This window comes from Urocitellus parryii, chromosome 2, assembly GCF_045843805.1.
Source record: "Urocitellus parryii isolate mUroPar1 chromosome 2, mUroPar1.hap1, whole genome shotgun sequence".
Taxonomy (NCBI): Eukaryota; Metazoa; Chordata; class Mammalia; order Rodentia; family Sciuridae; genus Urocitellus; species Urocitellus parryii.
The window spans coordinates 190,135,266-190,148,949 of record NC_135532.1 but is presented as its reverse complement, the minus strand read 5'-3'; positions in this window follow the sequence as shown (position 1 = coordinate 190,148,949).

Here is a 13,684-nt window from a genome sequence, read left to right as displayed (position 1 = left end):
ATCTTCTGCACTGAATGTTTTGAAATTGGAACTATCTCAAGAAATTTCCCCCATCTTCCTGCCAACAATACCTTTTGATGTTAAAAATCATCTTCAGTCTTTCACTTAAAAGAAGCATTTAGATCATATCTTAGAGTATAACAAGTTGGCATCACTCCACTTCTATTTACCTTGTCATTCTCTTTTGCTGACTTCTTGGCAGATGTCTCATTTTTGTTCTTAGTTACTTGAAATAGTGTTGCTCATTTTAAAGATCTGTGAGATTTCACATCATTTTATCAGAATATATTTCTTAAATATAATGTGCATATCAAAAAAAATTTTGTCACTTTCATCTTTGGCTAGTTACTCTTGGTAAATAACCCAAATAATAAAAAGGTTTAAAAATAAATCCCCCAATTAACTTTTGGAAAAGTAAGACTTTTTTTCCTTTGGAGTCATTATTTTTCTTACACCTGTATTTTGAGTCACTTATTCATATAACTGTGAAAAAACACAATATTTCCCATAATTTGTCTTTGAAAACAGTTAGTAAATGCTTAGCATGTTGACGTCTGTAAGTTTATATATTCATCCCCTCCTTCCCCACACCTCAAATTACTTGACTGATATAAAAACTCTCCATAGGTATTTTATAAGGTGTTTCAATGCTAAATTTAATTTAAAGTTGTTAGTCTCATATTTTGCTATACATTTGTCAATGCATTTATAATTTATTTTAAGTATCCTGATTACTAGGCACTATACTGCCTCATTTTTCACTTAATTTTAATTTGTACAATGTTAATACACCTTGCAAAAATATATAAATTACTTAAATACATTAGAGTCCAGCCATGCAAATAATTAAATGATGCAGGAATTTGCATGAAATCTATTATTTGTACATTAGATATACAAGGTGATATTGAAATTTTTAAGCTCAATTATATAAATATTTTTTGTATGTAGATATTAAAATTACATTTTTTTGGCAAATAAATGTTTTCACCACAAAACCTGGTAAGTATATAAATAGATGCATTGGAAAATACACTGATATAATCAATCCACATTATAAACATATCAAAACATCACATTGGGGTCTAGGGCTGAAGCTCAGTGGCAGAATGCTTGCCTAGCATGTATGAGGCACTAAGTTTGATACTCAGCACCACATAAAAATAAATAAAATAAAGGCATTCTGTCCATCTACAACTACAAAAGTAAATAATTTTTTTAAAAAAATCACATTGGGAGGGGTCAAGATGGTGGAATAAAGGAGGTTACTTTCCAATCTGCTTCATGGAGTGAGACCAGAAATGCAGACAAAGATGCTTCTCTTTGAGGTCAGTGAAGAAAGAAATCCTACTAGGATTTCATACTGTATTCTCAGAATAGCTTAGGGACTCAGAAGTTTGGATAGAATAAAAGAAAGAAAAAAACCCCACCAGCGGCACCTGCTGCCGATGTGGATTCACTCCTGGTAGGTTAAAGATAGGGTGTAAGAGAGCCTACATTTTGGGTAGCACTGTGGCGTGTCTTGAAGAGAAGAGGATGGTGACTGGGGACATTTTTGGGCTGATCCAGTTGGTGAGCTACACTTTGTTTTGTGTGAGAGGAAGGCTTTGCATCTCATGGTGGTTTGCGAAGATCTGAGACACCCTCCAACTTTTCCAGCTATGCTGTGAAGGGCCTGGCAGGTGTAGTTAAAAAACCAAGCTCTCAGACCTGTGTAATTCCAGCTGGGTCCAAAATCCTGACTTGCCAGTCGCCTGCAACACAGCCCAGAGGACTGTGACTAGAAAAACAGATGAAATTCAAGCATGAAAAATATTGCACCCAGGTAAATTTGAGACCTCAAGACCTGAGGGATCCTGGGTGCTCACACTTTGAGTCTCCAGGTTTGCAGGACCAGCTGGGGACTACCTGGAAATTTGTATGGAAGGTTGTGGGAGTAAATGTGTATCTTGGGAATGAGCACCTGAGGACATGATAGGGGAGCCATGGTGGGGGTGGTGCAGGGACTTGCTCCTCCGCAGCACAAGTGGAATCCAGGAAAGAGTCCAGAGATACAGATGTTTACCAGAAGTGCATACCAGAAGCAGCCTGGCTCTGGAAGTGTGCTGACATAAAAGCTTCAGCAAACATCATTCCAAAAAGCACCAGGGATCTAAATAGAGGCAAACCCCTTCTCTATGAGCTCTGCCTTTGGGAACTCCTTTCAAAGAACAGTATGCTGACACCTCTAGTGGATTACACAACACCCTCCAATCTGCCCCACCTCACACTACAGAGAAAGGAAGCTGAGAAATGTTAACTGATTAGTTCCACAAAAAGAAGAAGGAATTGACAGAACCCAAATTCTATACTTGCATGTAATATATACCTCAAGACAAAGGAAAGAAAGAAAATTTGAACTGCCAATGAACATAAATTATTATAGACAATTTCAACCATTACAATTGAAACTACCCCTTAATCTTCCATCAAGAAGTACTTGGTTTTTCTAATTTTTGTGTGCTGAATGAACCTTGGATGCTTGTACCTATACATATTTGTCTCAGCATTCTCATTTCTAGAATTTCTTGAAGGTAGTTATTTTCTTGACCTGAAGGTAGTTATTTTCTTGACCTGTCTTTAGCATAACTTGGGTTTTTTAAATAATAATAATAATAATAATAATAATAATAATAATAATAGTACTATATTATACACACACATAATACATATATACATATATATAAACATATATGTACACACACACACACACACACATATATATATATATATATATATATATATATACATTGTTTTTCTCCTATTTTCCTTGATTCTCTTTTTCTTTTTTCTTTCACTAACTCCCAAATTTTATTGTTCTCTCATTCACTCTTCCTTTAAATCTTTGTGACTGCATTCCTCTTATCCTCCCTCTCAATATTACATACTGCATCTCCTTTGTACAACCTCCTTCAACTTTTTGAAATAGTAAACTCTTTTGTAAATATAATATTTCTACTGTTGGCAATTGCTTACTATATCATTTCTATTTATAGTGCTATTTAACATTGTAGATGTCAAAATAGACACTAAGTATTTAGTTTAATGCTGAATATTGATTGCATTGGTTGTTGTTATTATTTGTCTCCCCCTAAAATGAGAAATACTAGAAACCGTCAGAAACACTATAAATTCATAGGGCAGAAGCTCTGCCACCTCAGATTCTTACTGACAAATGGGTAGACATACAAGTAGCATGAAAAAACAAGGGAACAGACCATCACAAACAAATCTAAATACCTTATAACACAATCCAATGATAACACAATAGAGCAAATATCTGAGACAGAGTTTAGAAAGTTCATAGTTAAACTGATCTGTGAAGTAAAATGATGTAAGAATTGAAATAAGCAAGAAAATTCAAGAAGTTAAAGATCACTTCAGGAAGGAGATAAAAGTAGTTTTAGTCAGTTTTTTCACTATGTAACTATATGACCCAACCACAACAATTGTAAAGGAGGAAAAGCTTATTTAAGGGTTCACAGTTTCAGAGGTCTTAGTCCATAGGAGGCCAACTTCATTCTTTAGGACTCAAGGTGAGGCAGAACATCATTGAGGAAGAGTGTAGCCGAGCAGCTCACATAATGATCACAAAGCAGAGGAAAAGAGAGTTTCCACTCTCCAGATACAAAAGCCATGCCCTCAATTTCCACCTCCTCCAGCAATACCCTACCACTTCAGTTACTACTCAGTTAATCCCTATCAGGGAATTCATTCACTGATTGGGTTAAGACTCTTACAAAGCAATCATTTATCCACTAAACCTTCCTGCATTTTCTCACACATGAGTTTTTTGGGGATAACTCACATCTAAATCATAACAAAAGTCCTGAAAGTGAATCAATCAGAAATTCGCAAAATGAAGAAATCATTGAACTAAATTAAAAACTCAATGAAAATCATCACAAGCAGACTACACCACTTAGAAGATAGAGTTTCAGGTGATGAAGACAAAATATATAATCTGGAAAACAAATTTGACCATGGAAAAAAAGATGTTAAGAGACCACAAACAGAACTTCTAGGAAATATAGGAAAACATGAAAAGACCAGATTTAAGATTAACTGGGATTGATGAAGGCTTGAAACACAAATCAAAGGAAAAATTTCAATGAAATAATATCAGAAACTTTCCCAAACTTTAAGAATAAAATATAAAATCAAATACAGGAGGCTTACAGGACTTCAAATATAAAAAAATACAACAACCCAACATACAGAATAAAAATAAAATGTTAAAGACTTCTAGAGAAAAATGACATGTCACAGATCACACGTGGAAGGAAACCAGTCCAGATCTCAGTTTATTTGTCAAACAGATCCTAATACATATGAAACCAGAGAGAAAAGAATGACAACCAAGAATACTCTACTTGGCAAAAGTAAGTTTCAGATTTGATGATAAAATAAAACTTTCCAATGTGAATAAAAGTTAAAAGAATTCACAACTAAAAAGCCAGCATTACAAAATAATTTAATAAAATATTTCATGAAGAAGAAATAAAAAATAAAAGTGAAAACCATCAAAGGGAGCAATTTCACTAGAAGAATAGCCAATAAAAGGAGAAATTAATTAAGAATAAAACCAGAAATAAATCAAAATGACGGAATTAAAAATATTCTCAATAATAATATTGAATGCAAATAACCTACACTCATTAATCAAAAGACATAGACTGGTATATTGGATTAAAAAACAATACCCATCAATATGATCTCTCTACAAGACTCATCTCATAGGCAAAGAATTGATTTGGGACTGCAAATTGGTGCAGCCAATGTGGAAAGCAGTATGGACATTCCTTGGAAATCAAAGAAATTGAACCACCATTTGACCTAGCTATTTCTCTTCTCGGACTATACCCAAAGGACTTAAAATCAGCATACTACAGGGACACAGCCATATCAATGTTTTTAGCAGCACAATTCACAATAGCTAAACTATGGGGCCAACCTAGATGTCCTTCAGTGGATGAATGGATAAAAAAAATGCAGCATTTATACACAATGAAATACCACTCAGCATTAAAAAAGAAAAGATCATGGCATTTGCAGGTAAATGAATGGCAATGGCATTGGAGAAGATAATGCTAAGTGAAGTCAGCCAATCCCCAAAAAACAAATGCCAAATGTTTTCTCTGATATAAGGGGGGTAACTCATAGTGGGGTAGGGAGGGAGAGCGTGGAAGGATTAGATTAATTCTAGATATGAAAGAGGAGTGGGAGGGAAAGGGAAGGGGAAGGGGATTAGCAAGGATGGTGGAAAGTGATGGTCATCATTATACAAAGTACATATATGAAGACTTGAATTGGGTGTCAACGTACCTTATATACAAACAGAGATATGAAAAATTGTAGTATATATGTGTATTAAGAATTGTAAAGCAAAAAAGTACACGTATAATGGCATAAATTGACATGAACATACTTTATATAGAGATGGAAAATTGTGCTCTATAGGTGTTATAAGGATTGTAATGCATTCCACTGTTGTCATGTATTTAAAAACAATAATAAAATCAATAAAAAAAGAAATATAAACTCTATTAAAGGGCTGGGGTTGTGGCTCAGAAGTAGAGAGTTTGCCTAGCATGTGTGAGGCACTAGGTACAATCCTCAGCACCTGATAAAAATAAAATAAAGGCATTACATCCACCTACAACTAAAAAAAAAAGGTTTAAAAAATTTTATTAAAGTCTATTTGGATTCAGAGGAAATATTGTTTGTCATATTTACTATTAGTGGAGAGAATAAGGGACAGTAATAAAAAAATATTTTTCATGTTACAAAAACCAAAGAGTTTAGAAGAGTGAGACTGAATGGGGAGGGGATTGAGAAAAATAGAGTTGATCTAATTCTGACCCCATTTGAATGGGCTATTGAGTCTCCTTTTGTGGATTGTGGTCATCCAAAGACTAAGTTCTACTCTCAGCTGAATTATGATCTTTTTCCCAAACCTGATGAGTTTCTGGCTAAAATTCCTCCTACCATTTTTTCACAAACAGGATGCAAGAGAGTATAAAATGATGTTTTGGGTGGCAAAAAAGCAAATTGAATTGATTTCCCTTTTCAAATGAGCTACATTTATTGCTCCAGTCTGAGTTTTCTTCACTAAATATATGATAAAATCTCTGGTGTATGATTCCTAGAACCTAGACTTTTACTGGTTCAGTAAGAGGTATCTCTGATAATAAAGTATCTTACAAACCGAAACCAATATTAGTCCAGAGACTCTGAAGGAAGCTGCTGACAAAACAAGCTTTTAAAGGGTCCACTCTGTCAATGTAAACACTTCCTTGCCTTTTGCTGACTCGTCAGTGGTACCATTAGTTTAACAGTTTTCCTCTTTCCTGGGGAGGGGTGAAATTTGTTGTTAGTTAACCTCATGGAGAATATTTTTAAAGAATAGAGTAGAGTAGCTGATGGCTGGGTCCACTTGGAAAGGGTCCACTGCAGGAGGAACCAGCAAAGGCATATAGGGCAATATTTAAGTTCCAGTGCATTGAGAGTGAAAGTAAGACGCCCAGGTATACCAGTTATGTGCCTAACTATAAATCAATTTACCCTGAGGGAATCTGGAAATCTACCCAGCTAGATTTTTCTTGTTTATCTTGACAACTAAACTAGTAAAAGTGTATTCTCTGGGCCATAAAGGAGTTTTCACACATAGCAGAACTGAAATTGTGGCATTCATTCTCATTGAAAACCAACACATTTGCATAGTGCGGTTGATGGCTGTAAAATACAGAAGGTGAGAAGGACTTAAAGGTAAAATTTAATAGGTATACTTCATTTAAAATAATTTCATTGAAGTTGACTCTTATGATTTCATGCTGGGTCACATTATGGAATAAGTCATCTGTTAAAACTGAAACAACATTTACAAGAATTAAGATGGACAAGTGATAAGAATTTATAACTAACTGAAAGACAGGGAAGATTTGTGGTGTTCTTCAGCTATACTTATTAACCTGTATAACATATCTTGGTAGAATGAGGAGGACTTTGGTGTTATTATACATACCTCTGAGGAGTTTTGGGCAACATTTTAAAAAATTCATATATTAACTAATTATTCTGTGGAAGTTATCATCAACAAATATATATGGAATGTCACATTGCATGAAAATTGAACTTGTTTACATCAGGATTGTTATTCTAAAATGATGTGTTAAATAGATGCTTTTAGTCTTATAAATGTTTTCTTTCACAAGTTTTTCCTATTTAATTGGAAATTTAAAACATTTTAACGACTTATTTTAATATTTCTTTTTTCTTAGGGAGAACATGCTAAATAGGATTGGTATGACTTTAATATTAATTTTAGATTGATGAGACGGAGATTTGTTGAGGTTGTTTTCTGGCTCATGCACACCTTTTCACTGCCCATGGAGTTGCATTTCACATAGCTGGGTAAATGGTTCAAGCTGAGCAGAATTATGATTTCATTTGGACACAGACTAACTGCCATTTTTGTGTGTACATGGCCTTGGCCAATAGTGATTTGATTTTAGATAGAGTCTGACAAAAGGTAGAATGTGGAAAGGGTGAGATACAGGTAGACTCACAATGAATTAGAGGTACCACATTTCTTTTCTGTCAGGTTTGTAGTTGTGACCTGCTTGGAAAGGCAGAAAACTAAAATGAAGAAAGGTCTGAGAACTCAGAAGTCTCAGTGAGAAAATGCCACTGCTGAAAGATAAATGACCTTTATGGGTTTTGCTCTTTATGTTTGGTGAACAGTTTTAGGAGTTAAATTTTGAGAAGAATAGCATGAACATTCTTATCTCTAGCCTTGCTAAAGGGCATTTTTGTTAAATAATTTTAATGCTAAGGTTAATTAGAGAAGAAGGCATAGGGAAATCCATTTGTGTTGCTAAGAAGGAATTGCCAGGTGCAAAAGGTAAGGCCAAGGATAAGAGAAACTTCTTTTTCTTTTTTCTTTCCTAGTTTTTCCTGTAAAGATTTCTGCATCTTGCCATCAAATTATCCCAAAATATCCTATTACATGTTTTTTAGGTCAACAAGAGACACTGTTTTTTCAACTGATAATTTCTACCTGTAGACAGCATTCCTTATGTATCCATGTTCCAGCTGCTCGATGCTTAAGTGTAAATTCTGAAAATGGAACCAAAAAGTTAATTCCAATGACAAAATACAAGACTTAATATTATGGGCTTCAAAAGTTTAAGTTTTGAAATCTTATAACTTCCTCTGATAATGAACACATCTATTCTTGCTGGAAAAACACAGAAGAGGGAGAACTTTAACCTCTTCCCTTGATTCTGGAGTTTTCTAAATTACTAAAAGGAAAGGAAACTATCTTGGTCTGATGTGATAACATGTGCTTTTAAAATAAAATTACATAATGACATTTTAAAATTATTTTTAATTCCTAACTTGTTCCTACTTCACCTCTGTGCTCCAAATCCCAAAGAACATCAGATTTAAGGTCAATTGTTTTTCTTTGAAGTTTTCTTCTCTGCATGCTTTAGAGTGAGTGTATCTCACTTTAACACCAGCATGTATGTTATTGCTTTAATTATTCATATCTAAATTATTTCAATTCTAAGTCTTTCTCTTCAGTGATATTAACCTTTGTGAGGTCTGAATCCATATCTTATATAGGAAGTAATAATGCAATTTCACGAGTTTTCCCAAAAGAAGCTCTAAGCTTTCAAATCATCTTTAACCTCACAGGTTAATAATACTCCTGCTTAAGATAGTTGCTGCGGTGGAATTATGGAAGATTAATTATTCCAATTTTCAAAGTTGTTTGTAATGTGGGTGAATTTAACATATTTTTAAATATATTTTGGAATAGAAAAGAAGACATTAAAGAACCTGAGTGTTTTAGGACAATGGACAAAAGTATCAGTTAAAACTTAGTGACCACTTGCTGATATTTTTAGGACTTAATCACATATATCCACTGGTATTGATACAATACATGTCAAAATTAGTGAAAAGTACTCAAGCATTTCATCTTGGTTATTTTCTCTTTTTTTATTTTAAAAATCAAGGTATTATCCTCTATTTGAAAAGAAAAAAATAAATCCGTATATTTATGGCTTCACTATTCCCCATGTAAATGGCATTTTCAATGTTAAATATCTAAAATTAGACTTATTTTATTTCTAAAAACACAAGGAAGTTGTGCACTGGAAAACATTGATATCAAACTCAAGAAATAGTTGATTTTGCTTTTCTTTCTAAAGTTTTTACTCTAATAATACACATATTTATAGCAGAGCTAGAAAAAATAGTATAATTTATAATAAACTAGAAATTTTACAAAATGTTTAAGAAAGTGGTATTATTTAGGACTTGATCACAAAAATTTTAATTTAATTTCTAAGGAAACAGCTCAATGACTCATCTTAAGGCTTGAGCAACTTAGAGGTAATTCACTGTTTTAAGAAGCAAATGACTTTTAAAATTTTTTTATCTTTGTTTATTTATTTATTTCAATTTTTTTACATCTTCAATAAAGCTTGTATCTAAAAATCACAACCAAAACCATCTTTCTGTAGATAAGTGATGCTATTCTGTGAATTGATCAATGCACTATTACTACTGTAAGGTCATAATCAAACCTTACATAGAGTTAAGAGGCACAATTAAACTAGTGTCAACTAATAATTTAAGGAGCTATTGCACTGTGCCTTCACCATTTGTCATCTCTGTCATTAATCTTTGTGTAGTAACTAGATGACAGAAGATAAAGCTTTAGTGACAGATGCACTAATATTTAAGAACACCTTGATTACATTGTGATTTTCTTACTGTGCTCATTTCACTTTCTTATAGAGGGTAAAGAGTAGGAAGAATCTTTATTGTAGAGCTGAGGTCCTTTCTCCTTCAGCAGGAGAACATAATCAAGTGATTACTAAACAGTGAAGTTATGGGCACCTGGGAAATCCTCCTATACTTCTTCAATGGCTTCTGTGGACAGACTTGTCAGTTTCTTTGCTGCTTTGAACCCTGTACATATTACATTGTCACAAAGCTGACAATATCCTACACAATTTTTTGATAATGTGACATTGATTCTATATTGAAATGCTTGATGAAGTAAGAGGAGGAAAAATCATTTTATCTGTCCCCATAGATCCATACAGTTTATAGATTTTATAAAGTTCCTCTTCTATAAGAGATTATGTTTTCATGTAAAGGAAATGTTCACTAAAAATGGGTTGTGGTGTCACCTAGAAAGTGATTTATATTAAAAATATTTTGAAATGAGTAATTTCTATCTTTTTACTTTCCTGGCTCTATACAATTCGTGGGTAATCTATTTGATTACCATACCTGCTTCTCTTCCTTTGATATTGCTTTATTTCTTTATTTTAGCACATTCTATTTACTTTTACTGCAAAGGTCAAACACCAATATGGATCAAATGCCTCTTAAAATTACAAAGAGTTTTTGCCATCAAAGACTGTTCATTGTTGAAATTAGCAATTGCCAGATTAGGGGTGGCCAAAAGAATAATGCTAATAAACTATGTGTAATATATATATATATATATATTTTTTTCTTATTTGTAATATGTATACATATATATATATATATCTTATGTGTAATACTTTTATAGCACATAAGTATTTTCTCTTGTGTAAGTTTTGCTAGAGATGTTTTATCCTATACCACAATTAAACATATTTTGATATAATCCCCTTTTTATGGGATAGCAATAGTGATGGTAATATTTGGTAAATTTTTACCTTTCATTATTTAGTGTCAAGCCATGTCCTCTTAAATTGGCTTTTTCAATGTATAAATTAGTTACTTAAATTGTTATTTTGTCAAGGGTTCAGGAGAAGCAGATTGAGATATGATGTTTTGACCCAGTAGCATTCATTTATTTTCTTTGACATACCATATTAGGTTTATCAATTTGTGAATGATTTACAAAACAACTGTGTGTTTGATATTTTAACAAGTGCATTTACCCTTTAATAAATAACTATATGATGTTTAGTTAGCTTTATTCACCACAAGGTTACTTAGTCCTTAAAATTAGTCATGGGAGCTTTATTAATTTGGATGTAATTGAAGATTAGAATATAGTGGAACTGTTGCAGGGATCGATTTAATTCCACACTACCTAGAAAATATAGGAAGTCGTTGACTTCTGAATTCAATATAATTTATTAAACTATTTGATTCTGAAGAACTGCTAACTAGCTACTCTGTGAGTTGTATCTTTTTCTTTTCTTCTAATGTAACAACCGAATCAATAGCTCCTTCTTTGGTTTAATTGAATAGAGTAAGAATAAAATTGTCCAGGAAATTTTATAAACTTCCATCTTTATCTTGATTATTTATTAATCTGAAATTTATATTTACAAGTGTTTATAAAATTATAGGTAAATATGAAGACACAGACTACTGAACACCAATGCCTCATACAAATTTGGATATACATGTAGTTCAGGAATGTGAATATAAATTTTCAGTTTATATAGGTTTGAAAATTTCATAGTTATTCAATAGGATTTTATATGTATGTGTATTATATTATATATAAATATATATGTAGAGAGAATATATAGAGTATTTAGTTTTATTCACACACATACATATACATATTATGTAGAGGAGACAGAGAGAAGTGACAGATGAAGAGAGATAAAGAGATGAGAAAGAGGTGGCTGAAAATTGTTGACTATGTTGAAATAGTTTAGAATTCTATATCCTCAAATGAGGTGTGTGATTTTCAAGGGTCGTCCCATGAACTTATCAACATGATAACAACTTTATGACTTCTCACATTTTGCCCTAGAATTATTTACTGTGAATCACAATGAAGAATACAGGGCTTTAGGTATTCATTTTCTTAGTAAATGAAACATTATGCTCAATTCAGTATATTCTGAATAGAGGGAAGCTTTCAAAGGGCCCTGATGTTCCATTATATGAAACTTGGAATGCTTAGTGCAATTGATATTTTTTTCTTAATATGAGAAAAAGAGTCCCAGAGAATAAATGCATCATTGAATGTTTTCAAATATCATTTTAATTTTCACCCTTCCCATTTTTTTAGGGCTAAGAAGTTTCCCCAAATGTACTGACATTTTGCTCATAAAGAGTTAAGCCCAATGCTTAAAAGACTTCAGTGACCCTTGATAATCTTTTAGTCACTAGAGGCATTAGATGATTCTCAGTGTACTTGGTCCACGACACTTGCATCTTTTCCTTAGATCTCCTAAACTTCTCTCAAACTACTTTAAGAGGCAGAAAGCCTGTGTAAGAGATTAATTTCTTTCCCATTTCTACTTAAATGTGCAGTCAGCTCTCTTTATAGAAAGGAAACATGTTTATACAAGTAGAGTGTTTCTAACATACAATACTTCCATGACAGTTCACTTTCTTTCCTGACTTAGCTTGTGTTTCACATTCTTTATCTAATAATTCAAAAGAGAAGCCTCATCTAAATGCTACTAGTCCAACCTCCACTTCTTTTAACACTACTGTATATAGATACAAAGAACCAAAGAAATAGAGATAATTGAATCAATGTCAAGAGCAAATACAAATAGTTGAAATTACAAACACTGACATCTTGAAACTGGAGTTCTTGATTAGCATCATACTTTATACCTTAAAATAGTATTGTGACTTTTCAGAGATCACAGATGACTTTGAGATCAGCCTCTAGAAATGTGCACATTCATAGCAAGCGTGCTCTTGAAGGAGACTATACAGAATAAAAATCATAGTCTTGACTTTATGTTTGTAAATTATATTGTTTTCTATTTCAGTACATATTTTTCAAAATAAATGGATCTGACACAAAATGATTAACTACCTGTTTGCATTATCAATTAAAATGCTTCATTCATAATTTCACTCTTCATGAGTGGAATATATGATTTTCTTCCTGGCAGTGATTCCATTTCTACACTTCGTGTAAGTGATTTTGGTAGTCATGTATTTGGTATGATTTAAGACAGTTAAGGCAAAGATTTTGGCCCCCAAACATCTTCATCACTGGATATATTCATACCATAGGTTCACACATTGAAGATGATGATAATATGATTGAAGCTATTAATATGTCAATAAGAGGTACTCAGACATCTAGGGAAGGATTTTTCTAATTATATAAGCCTAAATTCTCTCTGTTTCCTCACAGCAGTTTTTCCATTCATTCACTAGCCTTCATTAAGTCTATATACCCTTTGATCAGTATTACTTCATGGAGGAGATACACAAGAGAACTTCCTCAGCTTTCCATCCCCCATCCATGGACTTGTGCCTACTCTTATCACATTAACTATTTCTCCCCCTCCTGTCCTCTCCTTAATTCAATTACACCTTAATCTCACAACCCAAACAAAACTGATTTTTATCAAAGTTCCCAGTGAGTCCACTTTACCAAATTCTATAGTAAGTAATTCTCATCTAAAAGCATTTGATGCAGTTGATCATTTCCTCTGTATTTTTTAAGAACCTTCTTGTCTTCTAGCAACAATGCCACAGTAATTTTTTTTCTACTTTGTAGGTAGACTTTCCCAGTCTCTTTTGCTAGATATTTTTCCTCTTTCTACACCTAGATTATTGGTCTTTGATTTTCTGTGTTTACTCACTCATTGTGTAATCTCATATCATGATATGTTATTATATATCATATACTACA